Source organism: Suncus etruscus, chromosome 3, assembly GCF_024139225.1.
Source record: "Suncus etruscus isolate mSunEtr1 chromosome 3, mSunEtr1.pri.cur, whole genome shotgun sequence".
NCBI lineage: Eukaryota > Metazoa > Chordata > Mammalia > Eulipotyphla > Soricidae > Suncus > Suncus etruscus.
Genome location: NC_064850.1, coordinates 120,124,054 through 120,138,959, shown reverse-complemented (window position 1 = coordinate 120,138,959; position 14,906 = coordinate 120,124,054). Strand labels below are relative to the sequence as shown.

Sequence of the window (14,906 nt, the reverse complement as noted above, 5' to 3'; positions counted from 1 at the left end):
CCAGAGGGTGCTGAGGGGTGACGTCGAGGAGAAGTTATGAGAACATTTTTAGCAGTGTTTTGGGGTATGGAGTGTAGGGGCCCATAAATCTCTCCAAGGGTCAACTCTGAGCTACAGCCAATTGTGGCACTCAAACCAATCCAAAACAGGCAACACGAAACAAAGCAAGATAGGCGACAGAAGTAAGCAAAGAAAAGCTGCTCCAGCAGTGGTATTTTATCTTGCTTGCATTCAGTCCTCTTTTCTTTTCTTTTTTTTTTATTTATTTTGATCATAGTGGCATACATATTGTTGACAATAATACTTTAGGTACATATTTACATAAAATCAGGGGGGATTCCCATCGCCAAATTGTCCTCCCTACACCTCCGTTTCTGTCCTACCTCCCATTTCCTTTCCCTCACCCCAGGGCGGCTAGAATATGTGGTCCCCTCTGTATCCAACCCACTACTTAGTAGTCTTGCACCTGTTTGGTCTTGATGAGTCCTCTTTTGAATACTGAAATGCATAAGAGACAAAACTAAGCAACGGCCCGGAGAGATAGCACAGCGGCATTTGCCTCGCAAGCAGCCAATCCAGGACCAAAGGTGGTTGGTTCGAATCCCGGTGTCCCATATGGTCCCCCGTGCCTGCCAGGAGCTATTTCTGAACAGACAGCCAGGAGTAAACCCTGAGCACCGCCGGGTGTAACCCAAAAAAAACAAAAAACAAAACAAAAAAAAAAAAACTAAGCAACATCTTGTTCCTGCTCCTGTTGCTGAGAACTGTGGTTCTATGATAGTGTCCAGGTCAGCTGTGTCCTGGAATGAAGGACAGCCGAAGACAGCCAGCTCTGGGGAAGCAGGGTTTGCAGACATTCCTCTGCTGACTAATTGTTCCATGCAAATTTGTCAGTAAATAAAAACTGACAAAGGAAAGGGTGACAGGCAGAGCACAGAGACCACGGGACAGTGACACTTCACCTACTTCAGAAACCCCAGCATGGAGGGCTGGAGTGACAGGACAGCACTAAGGCGCATCCAGGCTCATCTCTGCTATCCACTCCCAAAGCACGGCCAGGGGTGATCCCTGAGCACAGAGCTAGGAGGAAATCCTGAGCACCCCCAGGTGTGTCCCCAACCCCCTTTCTCAAATACATTGTTTATTTGCTTTAATGCTAACCTAGTGGTTTGAATTTATTTTTACTAATTATTTTTACTAATTTCACTTACATGGCCTTGAAATAAAAGAAAATTATAGAGTTAAAGAGATAACACAGTGGGACAGTGGGTCCCCTGAGCACTTCCAGCACAGAGCCAGGAGTAAATCCTAAGCATTCTCGTGTGTGTGTGTGTGTGTGTGTGTGTGTGTGTGTGTGTGTGTGTGTGTGTGTGTGTGAGTGTGAGAGAGAGAGAGAGAGAGAGAGAGAGAGAAACAGAGAGACAAAGACAGAGAGAAGAGAAACAGAGAGACAGAGACAGAGACAGGGAGAGACAGAGAGATGGGCAGAGACAGAGAGACAGGCAGAGACAGAGAGAGAGAAGAGAGACAGAGAAAGGGAAAGAGAGGGAGAAAAAGACAGAGAGACAGAAACAGAGAGAAAGAGAAGATCAAGAGAGAGGGAGAAAGGGAGAAACAGACAGAGACAGAGAGGAGAGAAAGCAAGAGAGAGAGAAAGAGACAGAGAAGCAGAGAGACAGAAAAAGAAACAAAGAGGAACTAGAGAGACAGAAAGAAACAGAGGAGAGGAGAGACAAAAAGAAACGAGAGAGAGAGAGAGAGAGAGAGAGAGAGAGAGAGAGAGAGAGAGAGAGAGAGAGAGAGAGAGAGAGAGAGGCGCTAAACTGTGACCAGGCACCTGGGGACTCTCAGAATCTCTGCTCCTCCCTCTCCATTGACTCCCCAACTCTAGACAGGCTCTTACCATCTCTGACCTTCCCATCTCCCAGTTTCTGCTCCTGCATGACTCAGCATGTTGCCGTTATTGCTGGGGAAACAATAGACAAGGGAGGAGCCTGATGGTTCTTGCTTAGTGCCAGGGTGACCAGGCAGTGCTGGGAGGGGCCATGAGGTCATGCTCAGGTCTGTGGGGTCAGCACAGCCTGGGGAATGGACCTAAACAACAGGAACCTAGACTGGGCTAAAGTCTTCTTCTTCCTCCTCTTCCTCCTGCTTCCTCCAGGAAGACAGTTCCTAACAGGGGACCCTGCCAGTGTGACCCCAGGAAGGAGAGAAGCAGAAGAGAAGGTGATGGCTGTCTTGTGAACCAACTGTCTGTCCAATTTCTTGGTTAGTGTGTAAATCATTTTTTTTTCGGGCCACACCCGTTTGATGCTCAGGGGTTACTCCTGGCTAAGCGCTCAGAAATTGCCCCTGGGTTGGGGGGACCATATGGGACGCCGGGGGATCGAACCGCGGTCCTTCCTTGGCTAGCGCTTGCAAGGCAGACACCTTACCTCTAGCGCCACCTCGCCGGCCCCCGTAAATCATTTTCTATTTCAACATGAATGCTCAGGGAATATCCCTGGTTCTGTGCTCATGAGTGACCTCTGGCTGCCTTGGGGTGGGGAGAGGGAATGAAACATGAACCATGCAAGGCAAGTGCCATCTGCCAGAATTGTCTCTCCATCCCCGAATATATATATTTTATGAAAGAAGATTTATGCAATGTTCTAATTCAAGGCTCTTGGGGAAAATTGCCATTTCCTTTTGAGCTGTTGTATGCATTGGTAGTGTTCTGATGAAAGAAATACCACCTGCTATCTTAATCCCCAATCTCTAAGAATTTGTGTGCTATATCCACTTAAATGAGAGAGAAGACAGAGCCTGACCTGCTGCAGTCGTCTTGTGTCTCAGCAGACCTATGTCAATACTAATGTACAGCTGGGGAGCTGTTATCTAGGCTGGGACATTCATAGCACACAGAGGTCTTGGGAGAGATCCCTGGTGATGTCTGGTTGTAATCCTAGTGTCATCAGCATCGTTTGCCTGAGCAGGCCACTGCTGAGTAATTAGAAGAGTGACCTCACCAAAACTCTATTTTAATTTTATTTTGGGGGTTTTGAACCTCTTGTGCAGTGTTCAAGGCTTACTCCTGGCTCTGTGTTCAGGGATCATCTCAGTGGTAGTGCCAGGAACTGAACCTGGATCAGTCACACTCAAAGCAACTTCCTTAACCCTCTCCCACTCAAATCTCTAATTTAGTCTCTTGATTTGAAGTAAATCCTTTAAATCTCAGATACTCAAGATTTTAGGTCATAAAAAGATAAAATGATCTGAAGATCGTAATTCTTTTTTTTTTATTATTTTCTTTATTATTTTTATTTTTGTCTTTTTCTGAGGTGGGGGGTCACACCCGGCAGCATTCAGTGTTACTCCTGACTCTACGCTCAGAAATCGCTCCTCGCAGGCTCGGGGGACCATATGGGATGCCAGGATTTGAACCACCGACCTTCTCATCTCAATGCCTTACCTCCATGCTATCTCTCTGGCCCCTGCAAGTTCAATTTAACTAAAGATTGACTATGAGCTTCGTGGTCCATACAATGAACTCATGTAAAGACTCCATGGGAAAACAGCAGGGAATTCAGTTCAAACCTGAGAGAGAGGAAGGGAGTGCTAGGGGTCATTTGTCATGGCACAACAGGAGAAGGGGGGTCCCCTGCTGGCTGGTGGGCAGTCTCTGGCACCCACCAGCTAGAGCTGTAGAAAGGTTCGCAGACAGCCTGAAAACCAGGTAATCACATGTCCCGTCCCACTTGCAGTCACTGAAGCTGGTAACCCAGAAGTCACAGGCCACACGCGCAGGCAGTCGCAGGCCCTCTGGGACACCCTGGACTTGATCCCGAAGGGCATCGCCGACCCTCCAAGGAACATCCTGCTGCAGTGCTTGCTGAAGCTTGGGACGGTGGCCGTGGCAGGTGCGTGGCCTAACAGTTTACGCTTTGATTTAAAAGTGTTTTTTTCAAAGTTGGGTTCTTCAAATAGTTCATTAATGAGCTTGTCAACATCATCTTCTTTTTTAACAGTTTCTGTTGATCTGCTTGCCTCCTTCGTCTCAGCTTGATTGGTGCCTTTGCAGGTGATGCTGCCTCTGCATCCCTCAACCATGCAGAACTTGGCCTCCATCTCATCCAGTAGCTGGTCCAGGTCCTGCACCGTCTTGGACGGCCCCTCTCAGCCTCCCTGAAGATCATAATTCTTTGAACAACTTTATTATTTATTTTTGCCACACCCGGTGGCATTCAGGGGTTACTCCTGGCTTTGAGCTCAGAAATCGCTCCTGGCAGGCTCGGGGGACTACGTGTGATGCCGGGGATAAAACCAGGGTTAGCATCATGCAAGGCAAAAGCCCTACTGCTGTGCTATTGCTCTGGCCCCAATTCTTTGAAAAGCTTTAGGTATAAAGTTTTTGAGTGAAAAAATAAAAACTGAGCTTATTTACTAAACACAAAGATTTCCGGTCTTCTAATTTCCAAAGAAAACACCCTTCGTGAATTTCCTGACGAGGTACTTTATCAGAATTAAGAAAAAGCAAAGAAGGAATTTTGTTGATGTCTTGAGCTTCAGGGCCTATTCCTGGCTTTGTGCTCAGGGATCACTACTGGCAGTGCTCAGGGAGCTATATGTGGACAGCCACATGCAAGGCAAGAACTTTACCCCCCTGTACTGTCTCCCTAACCCTGACTCAACCTGTATTTGCACCCCCTCTTTCCCTGAAGTTTTTTTTTACAGAGTGCATTATCCTTCAATGATCTCTTTAATTTCTTCTGCAAAATGCCAGCCTAAATAGGCACTTTCATCAGAACATTGGGCTGGTATGTGTGGCTTTAGCATTTTCTGTCACTTGTGATCTGTCTAGACTGTGTTACATCATCCCCATCAGAAGGGATGTGCAGAATCACACTGGTCTCTGCCTGTGAGCAGGACAGTTTCTCTGGATGGCGATGACTCAGTAGGTCACACTGTAAGTTTTAGATGCCTGTCTTGAAGTGACATACTTGAAGATACAAAACCCTCTTTCTCCCCTGGCACAGAGACCACCAAGGCCACTCAACTTGTGAGCATCCCGGAGAAGAGATTCAGTGCCAGCAGAAATAGTCAGGGTGCATCTCCCTCCTCCAAACGGTGGCCCTGGGTTTGACTATGAAGTTCAAATCTGGCTCCTCAGAGAAAAATGACAAAGTGTTTCTGAAATGTGCCAGTTGCTGGTGGAATTGACAGAGAAATGAAGAGGGAGGTGGTTAAAGGCACAGCAGGGTTCGAGATTAAACCTGCACCAAGTCCCCTAAAGGGAAGTGAGAACCTAAAGCTGATTTCAGGTTATGTAATGAAGAATTTACCAGAACTAGAAATCATCATCACCTTCATTAGCAGGTGTGTGTGTATGTGTGTGTATCTGTGTGTGTGCATAGGCACACGTATGCACACACTAACAGAAAAGGGTCACAGGAATTATTGTGCAAGTTTAAACATCTTCAATAGTGATTACTCATGGATTTTTGTTTTCTGTTTGTTTTGTTTCTGAGCCACACTTGACTGCGTTCAGAACTTATTCCTGACTTTTAATTCAGGGATCTCAGAGTTAGATTCTGGGAGACTATATAGAATGCCAGGGATCGAACCCTGGTTGGCTGTGTGCAAGGCAAGTGTCTTCCTTATTTGTTGTACTGTCTCTTTGGCCATGTTCCTTATGGCTTGTAATCATGCAAGCAAATTGTAATGATTATAAAAAAAAATAGAAAACCCCAGCTAAATGAGAGAGAGGAGAGACAGAGAGATGGAGAGAAAGACAGAGAGAGAGAGACGGAGAGAGAGAGATATGTAGGGTGTTTTTCTTTTCAAATGGAAGTTAGTGCACCTTGGGGATGCTTTTGGTGGGTTTTAGGAAATCCTACATGACTTTTTTTGTTTATTTGTTTATTTGATGGCCACACCCGAAGGTGCTCAGGTTCTTACTTGACTCTACACTAGATGGTTATATAAACAATTATATAAATGTTGATAAATGTTCAAAAGTAATTTTTTGGGCCACACCCATTTGATGCTCAGGGGTTACTCCTGGCTAAGTGCTTAGAAATTGCCCCTGGCTTGGGGGGGGGACTATATGGGATGCCAGGGGATCGAACCGAGGTCTTTTCTTGGCTAGCGCTTGCAAGGCAGACACCTTACCTCTAGCGCCACCTCACTGGCCCCCAAAAGTAATTTTTATTTGGCTATACCCAGTGATGCTCAGAGGTTACTCCTGACTCTGCTCAAGAATCACTCCTCGGCATAGCTTGGGGGACCATTTGGGAGTTGGGCATCGAACCTGAGTTGGTCATATGCAGGCAAACCCTTTGTACTGGGCTATTTCTCTGGCCCCTCAAAGTCTTTTTTTTTGGGGGGGGGCATATCGGGCAGCATTCAGGAATACTGGGGACCATAGGAGATGCCAGGGATCAGACCTGGGTTGGCCAGATGCAAGGCAAATGCCTTCTGTGTTGTGCTATCACTCTAGCCCCATGAACCATGCTTTCTCAAGTGTGAGAAACTCTGGTTGAAGTCAGGCCATAGCACAGCTGGTTCTCCTTGACCTGCAAAGGAGCCTCCTCTCTCAGGCCTTTCCATGGTTTCTTTCTGTGTGTGTGTGTGTGTGTGTGTGTGTGTGTGTGTGTGTGTGTGTGTGTGTGTGTGTTCATTTTGGGGGACTGTACCTGATGGTATTTCTGATACTGTGCTGAGGCATCACTCCTGTAGTCAAGACTAACTTCTGACTCTATGCTCGGGCATTATTCCTGGTGGCACTCAGGACTCTGTATCAGGTACTCCTGACTCTGTGCTCAGATACCAATCCTGGTGAGGCATCTCAGCATAGGGAATGATTTTCATGTTTGCAAACTGGGCCACTGGCATAGTAAAAAAAAAAAAAAAAAAAAAAAAAAAGCACCAACCTTGGTCTGTCTTCTCTATAATTAAATCGCTTGGAGCTTTGGTCCCTCCAGACCCAAACCCTCCAGGCTGCTAAACTCTCTCTACTCATGGCCCCTTTTTATTCAAGAAACACAAGTCAAGGCAGCACTGCCAAGAGCTGGGATTCATGGCATAGCTGATTTTATTTTATTACTGTTATTTGGTTTGGGGGCCACACAGCGTTTCTCAGAGTTTTCTCCTGGTTCTGTGCTCAGGGACCACAAGAGATCCTATGAGGTATTGGGAAATCTTTGAACTGAGGACAACCAACTCTAAACTAAGTGCCCTGACTCCTGTATCATATCTCCCACCTTGATGTGGTTCTGAAGCTCAGTAGCCTGGCAAGATGCTGAAGAAAGCAGGTGCCTTCAGTGTGTCCCTTTGAGTCACTGAAAATTGGAACATCAAAGAGTTAAGGCAAGTGTGGTAGCAGAATATCAGCTGTGGTGCAAATCTCAGGTGTAGATTAAAAATAAAAATAATATAAAGTCCATGAATTGGGTGAGACTGCCCCAGGCATTGTGTTTCTAACCCCTCAGGTGAATGGGTCAGATGAAGCAGGGTAGAGTGGCAGAAAAATAATACACAGCAGTCAGAAAAGATATTCATTGGAGTCAGCTCGCTTTATTCCTCACGGCCTTTTTCTGCCTGTGCTTTTTCAATCTGGCATGTGATCTCACTGCCCTGTGCTGCCTATCCATGTGGTTTTTTCTCTCTCTGGCCCAAAGCCAGCACTTTTTTTTTTCCTATCCAGAACCCCACCCACAAGGGTGGGAGAAGGCCCTATAATTCAGGTGGACTTTTACATACCTAAAGAAAAGGTTACGGAAATAGGAAGTTGGGGGAAATGTTACATGGGGTCTGCCCTGCCCTGGAGGAGAGAAGCCCATGCCTAGGTGATGAATGTTCATATCCCAGTGGTGGGGAATGATCCCATGTTACTGTTACTGGGTGGATCCTTGGAGAGCCTTAAAAACATGAAGCAGGACAAGAGAGACTGTGCAGGTGAAGGCACTTGCCTTGCAGGTAGCCAAATTGCATTCAATCCCTGGTACCACACAGGATTCCACATTCACCAGCAGTGACCACTGAGCATAGAGCAAGGAGTAAGCCCTGAGCACTGCTGGCTGAGGCTCCTAAACAAAACATGCTGAAAGGGGAGGCAGGAGATGGCAAGGTAGCTGGCGCAAATTTTCTCGGCTGGGTGTGGAATGTAGAAGTGAAGCCACAGAGTCAGGGTCTGCCTCTCAAGGTTAGCACAGGCTAACAGGGTCTTCTAGAACCTCCCCAGTGGACCCACAGGCTGGCAGCCAGCATCTTCCCTTCAAGCTGGATCTGGGATCTTTTTCCCTTGCTGGAAGCACGTCTTTGTGGGTGTAGTGAAGCAGACATGTGAACCTCGAAGCGAGGCTCCTGAGACAATCTGAGACAACCAGACTGAGCCAGAGAAAAGAGGACAGACTTATGGTGCAGCAATCATTTGAATTTCCTTTTTGTGTTCATTTCCTTTTTCTCACATGCAGACACACACTCACTTTGCAAAAATCAAGTTTTCTCACTTTGACTCTCTAAGTTCCCTAAACAGCTTCTCCTTTTCTGCCCGGCCCCTGCCAAGGCCCAAGAGAGTCCTGGGCTCACTTCCTCTTAGACCAGGGGCAGCATCCATGGTTCTTCAGATGCAGCCACGGCCTGTGTCCACAGAAGAGGATGCAGAAGGAATAGAACCTCTCTCAAGTGACTGCAAGACTTGAGCAGATTGTTGAGTTTTCACCGCGAGATCTCAAGAAATCTTTTGTTTGATTTTTGGTTGCTTCATTGTTCATGGTGACATGTTACTGCCAAGATATGGAGACTAACACTATTTTATTTTATTTTATTTTCTGCCACACCTGGCAGTGCTCAGGGGTTGCTTCTTGGCTCTGTGCTCAGGTATCACTTCTGATGGGCTCCTTTGGAGACCATATGGGATGATGGGGATCAAACCTGAGTCAGCTGCATACAAAGCAAACACCCTACCCACTGTACTATGTCTCTGGCCTGACATAACACTATTTGTCTTTAGATTGTCAGTACAATGAGGAGCAGTGGAGGTAGAGAAAGAGCCCTTCCAAGGGCTGGACTGATAGCACCAGCAGGGAGGACGCTTGCCTTGCACACGACCAGCCACCGATCAATCTCTGGCATCCCATAGGGCTCCCTGAGTGCCTGAGTGCAGAGTCAGGAGTAGGCCCTGAGCACTGGTGGATGTGGCCCCCAAATATAAATAAATATAATTTAGAGTGGTTTCACCCCCTTTACTCAACCCACCTTGGCCACTGGTACCCTGGGAAATGCCTGGCCTGGGTCAGAACTGGTCAAGTCTGCACAAGCACCTCCACAGTATAGACTCTTACCACCCCCCAGCCCCACAAGGCAGCTGTCAAACTGTGCCTGGAGTGCATTTATTCTGCACAGATGGGAGAGAATTCTGGCCACCTGGTGACTTGGGAAGTCATAGACTCAGCTGGAGTGAGGAACTGACCTTTGCAAGAAAGGAAATCACCCAGTTCTCACCTCTGCACAGGCATTCTGGGCCTGTTGCTTCTCCCACACAGCCAAGAATTTCAGGGGGTGAAATAGTAAAGCAAGAAACAATTGGTTTTTATTTCATTTTTGAGCCATACTTGGCAATGTTCAGGTTACTCCTGGCTCTGCACTCAGGAATTACTTGTCGTGGTGATCAGGGGACCACATGGGATGTCAGAGATTGAAACCAGGTCGGTCTCATGCAAAGCAAACATCCTACCCATTGTGGTATTATTGCTCCAACCCCAAGATTTTATTGAACAAAGTTTGTTTAGAAAGATGTGAGAGGAAAGAGAGGAAATGTGTTCAAGAGGGAACACAGACTTTTCCAGAGTGGAAATGAGCAAAGCAGCACAGAAAAGAGCTAGTGAAATAGTGTTTCAGTGAGAATAAGGGCTTGAAGATCAGGCCTTGAATGGCTTTCTGCAGGAACTTCTCGCCAGTTCTGGATATATTTGCATAAATAAAAGCTGAGCTGGGTGGAGCTAGAGGACAGTGGGTAGGGCATTTGCCTTGCACACATCCAACCTGGGCTCGATCCTGGGTTGAAGATCTCCTGGATTCTTCAGTAACTTCTCCTTTTCTGTGGGTCCATCCTTCTCTGGTGAGGCTTTGGATTTCTACAACTGGTTAATGCCTCAAAGAGCTCAGGATTTGCATGTCAAAAGGGATGCGGTATTAATTAATGTCTTTGGGCTACTTTAGGACTGGACAATCTCTTCCCTTTGTGGGATGGACATACCAGATAATTCTCAGGGTTCACCCTGCCTCTGTGTTCTGGGATTACTCCTGTCGGCACTCAGAGGCTCTGGGAATCAATCCCAAATCAATGACATACAAAGCAAAAGCCCATCTGCTGTGCTATCTCTCTAGCGATGCATTCTCTTCTAAGTTTTATTAGTTTTCACAAGTATGTTACTGGGGAATCCCTACCTTTCTGCCTACAACACGCACCTACTCCAGCCCCCAGACTTGCTGTTCCATGCTGAGGACAATGACGCCCAGTGGTCCTGCCTCCCTGAGTCCTTCCTAATCCAAAAACAGGCTCAGTGTGCTGTGGCCAGGTCTTGATTGAGGTGTATCAGTGGTTAAAGACTCCATTTAAAGTTTGGGGTTATACCTGGCAATGCTCAGGACTTACTCCTGGCTTCAGCAGTTAGGAATCACTCCTGGCAGTGCTCAGACGACCCTATGGGATGCCGTGGATCAAACCCTGGTGCACCTGACCCTCTATCTCTACTATCTCTCTAGGCCCAAATAAACAAATATTTATTGGGGAACTTCTAGACCAGAGCATGTCTGTCCCAGTGAGTCAGTGTGACTGTGCAGCCCTCACTTCTGGCTTATTTCTCCCTGGAGCTGACCCATAGCTGGCTGGTTTCTTTCGGAATCAAGAAGCTTTGCACAGGATGGAACCTGGTCATTGGGGCAGCTGAACATTGGGGTGTGACTGCTCATAACAGAGCTGGAAACCCAGTGCTTCTTCCCAAATTGCAAATGGGCACCCCTGGGTCTCTGCAAGGTTATTAACAGGAAGTAGAGGGAGGAAGTGAAGCTATTCTGGGCTGCGACCACCTTGTCTGAGGGTTTATGTGGTTCTCTCTTGCCTGGTGATTCAGGGGTGTGGCACATCCTGGAGCTAAGCCCTTCCCTCCTGAGAACATGAGAGGTCCTGACTGAGGAGCCCAGTTCCCACACAGGGAGGGGAGTAGGTGAATCCCTGACCCTAGTTTACCCCAGCCCAGGGAACCCGAGTCAGGGTAGAGGATGGGACAGAGTGGAAAGCTAGGCAGCCTCTCTTCTACTCAGTCTTCCTGCTGTCTGGCCTGGAGTCTCACTTCTGCTTCTGCCACTCAGGTCAGGCTGAAACCGAGGGTAGGGACTCTCCTGCTGGTCCCAGGAATCCTGTGGTGGCCTCTGCAGGTAAGTAAAGGAGCAAAGGTATTCGGGCCCTTGGCATCTACACAAAGATGTGGAGTTGTTTCGTCAAATGGAAGCTCGATTGCTAGTTTTTTTTTTAAGGATGTCCATACTGTTTTTTAAGGATATCACACTGTGTCCAGAGAGTAGATTTAAAATATATATATATAAAGGAATGATGGTAAAGAAGCTTCAAGAACCAGAATAAACTTTCTGTGGACATGACAGCTCACACTTACACCCTCTCTCACATGTGAACATTCTTTCTCTTCTTCTTCTTCTTCTTCTTCTTCTTCTTCTTCTTCTTCTTCTTCTTCTTCTTCTTCTTCTTCTTCTTCTTCTTCTTCTTCTTCTTCTTCTTCTTGTTCTTCTTCTTCTTCTTGTTCTTCTTCTTCTTCTTCTTCTTCTTCTTCTTCTTCTTCTTCTTCTTCTTCTTCTTCTTCTTCCTTCTTCTTCTCCTCTTCTTCTCCTCCTTTTCCTTCTCCTCCTCCTCCTTCTCCTCCTCCTCTTCCTCATGTCCTCCTCCTCTTCCTCTTTTTCAATCCTCCTCCTCCTCTTCCTCACTTCCTCCTCCTCCTCCTCCTCTTCCTCACCTTCTTCTCCTCCTCCTCCTTTTCCTTCTCCTTCTCCTCCTTCTCCTCCTCCTTCTCCTCTACCTCCTCTTCCTCACCTTCTCCTCTTCCTCACCTTCTTCTCTTCTTCTCCTTTTCCTTCTTCTCCTCCTCCTCTTCCTCACCTTCTCCTCCTCCTCTTCCTCACCTCCTTCTTCTTCCTATCATTATCATCATCATCATCATCATCATTTCTTTTTCTTTGGGGCCACACCCAGGGGGATGTTCAGAGTTTACTCCTCCTCAGTGCTCAGGGTTCACTCCTGGCAAGACTAGGATAGAGACCATAGGAGTTGCTGGGGATGGAACCCTAAATCTGTCTGGTGCAAAGCAAATCCCTTCCTCAATGTTTAAGAGACCTGCATATCTTGGACCTTGAAATCTTGGGCTTTTTAATGAGTGCAATTTCACTTCTTTTTAAAACTGCTTCTTGGAAGCTGAGCATGTTCCTACACTGGCTGGGCAGTCCTTTCCTCTTTATCACCTTTGTCAGGTGTCTATTGTTGACCTTTTCCCCTTCTATTTAAGGTGCTTGTCACAGCTGTTTTACTTACCTCATCTGCAACCTTTATCAGGCAACATCTGAAACTGCCTATGGTAGTTTGCAGAGGGATGTACAAATAGTTTTTCGGTGGCTATGAATGAAGGTGACTTATTTTGTTCTTTTTTGAAATGCAGGGGAAGAAAACTTGGCCCTAAAGTCTTTGGTGCTCAGCAAACTGTGATCACACAGCCCAGTGAGGCTTTTTGTTTGTTTGTTTTGTTGCTGGGATTCGAATCACCATTGTTCCTGGGTCGGCTGCTTGCAAGGCAAATGCCTTACCGCTGTGCTATCTCTCTGCCCCCCCCCCCCAGTGAGGCCATTTCTTTGATTTAATTTATTCTATCCTTCCCCCTTCATCTTTATGCTGGTTTCTGCAGCTGTGATAAAGGTCAAGAACAGAGTGAGTGGCTTAAAGCAAAGCAGTGTGATTCTTTTGCTGCTTCAGACCCTGAAAGTCTGAAATTAGTAAATCCACTTGTCTTGCTTAGACCCTTTCTCTGGTTGCAGGCTGTGAGTAGAATGTTTCCGTTTCTTCGGCTCTTGCATTCCTTGGCTAATGGTCTCATCACTCAGGTCTTCAAATCTCTTTACTTTGCTTCACTTGTATATTTTTTTGTTTGTTTTGTTTTTGGGCCACACCCGGTGACGCTCAGGGGTTACTACTGGCTATGCGCTCAGAAGTCGCTCCTGACTTGGGGGACCATATGGGACGCCGGGGGATCGAACCGAGGTCCAATCCGTCCTAGGCTAGCACAGGCAAGACAGGCACCTTACCTCTAGGGCCACCGCCCCGCCCCTGCTTCACTTGTTTATGGTGCAAGCCTCCTCTGTCTCTGCTGACTTTCAGAACTCTCCTGGATAATCAGCATCATCTTCCTATTCAATCTCCTTAATTTTATCAAATTTACAAAACACCTTTTATTTTTTAATATTTTTTGGTTTTTGGGTCACACCTGGCAGCGCTCAGGGGTTACTCCTGGCTCTATGTTCAGAAATCGCTCCTGTCAGGCTCGGGGGACCATATGGGATGTCGGGATTCGAATTACCAACTTTCTGCATGCAAGGCAAACACTTTACCTCCATGCTATCTCTGCGGCCCAAAACACCTTTTTTTTTTTTTTTTTTTTTTTACAAAAAGATGGCATTAGGGCCCAGCGGCGTTTGCCTTGCAAGCAGCCGATCCAGGACCAAAGGTGGTTGGTTCGAATCCCAGTGTCCCATATGGTCCCCCGTGCCTGCCAGGAGCTATTTCTGAGCAGACAGCCAGGAATAACCCCTGAGAAACAATCTGGAAAGACAAGGAAAGAAAGTTCAGGAATTAAGGTTCAACCACCAGGAAATGGAAGTAACCTGGAATAACACCTGGTATTTTTTCACCCCACTCTACTCTCCACCCCCTCAACAAAAAAATTTAACAATAAAACAATCTGCTGGCAGATGACTTTATTTTGGAGCCACACTGGTATTTCTCAGAGCATTTTCTAGCTCTGTGCTTGGGATTGAGCCCTGGCGATGTTTAGGCATCTGGGAATATGAATCCCGCATGGACTGCTGGGAATTTGAACCCGGGTTAACTGCACCCTCCCAGCTCAGAATTCTTGCTACAGAACAAGATGGATGCTTGAAAAAGCAAGGGGAAGAGTGGCCCATTTATCTCACATCCTTTTACTAAACATGACTGAAAAGTAAACATTGTCTTGAAGTATTTTTCTTTTTCTTTTTTTTTTTTTGTTTTTTTGTTTTTTGTTTTTGTTTTTGTTTTTGGGCCACACCTGGTGGCGCTCAGGAGTTACTCCTGGTTCTATGCTAAGAAATCCCTCCTGGCAGCCTCAGGGGACCATATGGAATCCAGGGATGGAACCTGGGTCCATCCCAGGTCGACTGCATACAAGGCAAAGGCCCTATCGCTGTGCTATCACTCCTTCTTTTTGCATGCCATCCTTGAGCAGGGGCCATGCTAATCTTCTCTGTATCATTCCAATTTTAGTACCGTATTTTCCGGCATATTAGACGACCTCCTAATTTTGATAGTTAAAACATAGGTTTAGTACTATATTCGCTGTATAAGACAGAACATTCCTATGCTGCAGCTGTATACACCACAGTGAGCCAATTTTACAACAAACAAAGGTTCAAAGGTTATACTGTAATAGACTTCCTCTCTGACTCTGGCCAACCTGAGCAGGCTTTTTACAGATTCTGGTACAGAACATTGTATAATTTGCTGCATAATAAACCTGCTTGGATTGACTGAGTTAGAGAGGTGGTCTGAGCAGCTTTGCAGTGATTGGTGCAGGATCAAGTTGGAAGATTCGTTTCGTGGCAATATTCAGACA

At 46.5% G+C, this 14,906-nt stretch overlaps 1 non-coding gene across 1 annotated transcript; it reads right to left on the bottom strand.

Annotated features, from left to right (window-relative positions):
- Positions 1-14,473: 14,473 nt before the first annotated feature.
- On the bottom strand, positions 14,474-14,578 carry LOC126004835 (U6 spliceosomal RNA). The gene has a single exon (XR_007494080.1). It is a non-coding gene; the product is annotated as a U6 spliceosomal RNA (small nuclear RNA).
- Positions 14,579-14,906: the final 328 nt, after the last annotated feature.